This window comes from Marmota marmota, unplaced genomic scaffold (assembly GCF_001458135.2).
Source record: "Marmota marmota marmota unplaced genomic scaffold, marMar, whole genome shotgun sequence".
In the NCBI taxonomy this organism is placed as follows: Eukaryota; Metazoa; Chordata; class Mammalia; order Rodentia; family Sciuridae; genus Marmota; species Marmota marmota.
This window is the reverse complement of record NW_026000174.1, coordinates 35,354,571-35,357,997: the sequence shown is the minus strand read 5'-3', so window position 1 is coordinate 35,357,997 and position 3,427 is coordinate 35,354,571.

The following is a 3,427-nucleotide window of genomic DNA, read 5'->3' as shown; positions in this document are numbered from 1 at the left end:
TCCCAGAGGCTTGGTAGGCTGAAGCAGGAGGATCGCGAGTTCAAAGCCAGCCTCAGCAAAAGCAAGGTGCTAGACAATTCAGTGAGACCCTCTCTATAAATAAAAATACAAAATAGGGCTGGGGATGTGCCTCAGTGGTCAAGTGCCCATGAGTTCAATTCCTGGTACCCTGTGCAAAAAAAGAAAAAATAAAAAGTTGAAGAGAAAAGAGGCCAATTTAAAACTTTACTAATACTAAAAAATATTGTGTTTTGGTTATTTTATGGTTCAACTCTGTGGACAATAAATCAGATTGATGTCATCAAGTTGGACAGACCAAGAGAGGTTACTAATGGTAAAAAGAGAGGGCAAAGGTTTTTTGTTTTTTTTTTCCTTTTTTCTTTCTTTATTTTTCCTCTTTTTAAAGAAGTAGTAAGTAATAGCCTGAAATCAATGATCAGGGACCCTGTAATTATAGACTATAGCTCTAGACATTTAATGAGTAGGCTATGGGAGAGGAAACAGCTACTGCTTAATGGAGTCCCTTGAATTCTCAGAGACAATTCAGGTTGCAATATAAGCAAACAACAGATAAAACAAATATAGTTGGGTTTATATAAAAAATTAAATTGTACTGATGTTTCCAGAATATATATGGGGAGAATTGAGTGAGATTTCCATGGCAAAAAATAAAATCAGATTATAATATAGGTAAAAATCATTGGTCAGAGGGGACTGGAGAGATAAGAGAGTTGGACAGAAAGACAGAAAAGACCCCTTTGTTTGGTGACCAAGCATGATAGATATTATTCAGGGAATGAGACTGACTATATCAAACTTTATAGATTTGTGTCAAGATCACAGATTAAGTTCTTATGCAGAATCTGGCATCTGAAGGAATGAGCAGACTAGGGTTTTTGCTTATCGTGGATGCTGCTGCATTGTCCATACATTTTTTTTTTTAAGAGCAAGAGAGAGAGAGAGAATTTTTTTAATATTTATTTTTTAGTTCTCGGCAGACACAACATCTTTGTTGGTATATGGTGCTGAGGATCGAACCCGGGCCGCACGCATGCCAGGCGAGCGTGCTACCGCTTGAGCCACATCCCCAGCCCCATACATTTTTAAGACAATATTTTCATGAATTGCCAGCAGAGATTATTAATTTTTTTTCCTGAATGATCAATTTTTGTTATCATAATTTTCTCTGAGGAGTAAAATTTCTGATTGTCCCTGAGGAATAAAATTTACCATATTGAAAATCAGAGGTCTCAAATATTATCCTGGAAGTGATGGGTTTCAGATCCATCAATCCTTGCATCTTCTGAGCAATGCTCTAGGAAGATATTTTTTCCTCATTCACTCAACAATTTGTGTCATTAGTGTTCAAATATTAATGTCATGATCAGAGATTCAAAAGACAAAATTCCCCTCTGTGTGATTTTTATGGCCAATCAATTGTTTTATTTAATTAATGTCATTGCAAATGTTACCCAGCTAAATTTACAAAATGTTCTTTGAATTATAGGATATCTTGGCCTAAAGAGCATAAAGGCCATTATAGCATAGTAAAGGGTGGACAGTAAAAGGAAAAATTTGTCATCAACAATAAAATAAAATTTTGGCTGATAAGTGTAAACATCTGTAGAAAAAGACAAGAGAAAAGGGAGGTAAAAAGAGTAATTTAAAACAAAACACATCTTTAATAAATGGCTCTCAGGTGCAAAAATGATGGAAAAAGTATGTTCTGGGACTTTGTGAACTAGAGGAAAATATATCAATAGTGTAACAGATGTCTAATGTAATGCCTTTCTCTTTCCCCCAAATGCAAATTCACACACATTCACAGGGGCAGCTCATATCATTTCCCTCAGAATCATGTGTTCTTTGTACTTGCTAGCCCACCATGTTTCATTTTTTTTTCTTTTTTTCTCTACATTATTCATTATCAAGTATGCATAGCCTTGTATTTTCACTGGCCTGATTATCTTAACTACATCTGTTTTCCAACTCAGTTTGTCCCCAGAGACTTCACATTGTCTCACATTTTTAATATTTTGTCTTGGACATCAGATATGCACTGAGGTATGCTAACATTGAGATTTTAAGTCATATTGCCCAAATTTGTGGATCATCATCAAGAAATGAGCCTTCGGGACACAGGTGATACATTGTCTCACATTGTTATCCAGTACTATTTTTGTGTTAGCACAATGCTTAAGCACTAGGGAAACAGTGATGGATTCTGCGCTCATCAGGCAAAAGTTCAGTATCATGAGTATAAGTTATCAATAAAAGACATAGAAATAGTCTTATGCAATCTCAAATATGAGAGTTGATAGAGGATAAGCAATGACAAATCATTGGTAGTTTGGGTTTAAAAAGTTTAGATGTTTTCTAATTTTGTGTGAAGCATGCTGTGAATTCAGTGATCAATCCTATCACATTCACAGTGTAAAAAAACAGCAGGTAAAGGTGGAAAAGTAACCTGGTGGTTCATTGTCTTTTTCCTCATTTGATAAAGGGGACACATGAGTTCAATTCTGTATCTTTCAACATGTTGCACTTTTAGTGTCAGACAGTATTTGAATAGATGAGGATAAAATGTGGACCCAAAAAGACAAAATTTCTTTCTGACATAAGTGCGCACTATGGTGCTGACAATTTGAAGATGTACCACTTTTTCATAAGTCCATATGATATTCCTTATTTTGTCATAGGTTTTGTTGTTTGTGGCTAAGAATAAATCCTGAGGAATGCAGGATAATTCCCTGTGCTTTCAAAAAATCATGATTCAACAGACTGTCTCCTCAAAAGCTTTTAATACTCTTACATAGTCTCCATTATCGCACAGGAAAGCCCAGGATGGAATGGAATGACTTTAAATGTTCTCAATGTCAGCCACAGATGTCACAGTGTCTAGAACTGGGGATTCATACTAATCCTTCGGGACTTTTCTTTGCAACAAGACCATAGTTCTGTGTACTTCAGCAGTAGATTCTCTGCCCAATGAAATATTATATTATAGCCAAAAGACACCAGAGTGATGCTAGGAAATCTTATAAAAGGAATTGAGGGACACATAAAATACAAAACTATTAATTAGTAAAATAAGGAATTGTGTCTTTTGAAAAAAAAAAATGTGTCTTTTGAAACTAAGAACTGTTAAGTAAAAATTTTAGTGTGAATAGTGATTTATTATATTAGAAAAAAATCTTATGTTGAAATATCATTTACTTTCTCTTACCAGGAACTTAAATATTCTTCTTATAATTCAATTGTTACAACTTCTAAATTAATGAAATACACTTATAAATTATGTATGAACCAATATAGAATATTGTCATTACAATTAGTAGAGGAGACACTGTCAGAAGTAAAGGAATTTACTTAAAACATATGGTCCTATAGTTGGATCATGAGTAATGCTTTATTTTGTCTAACACAA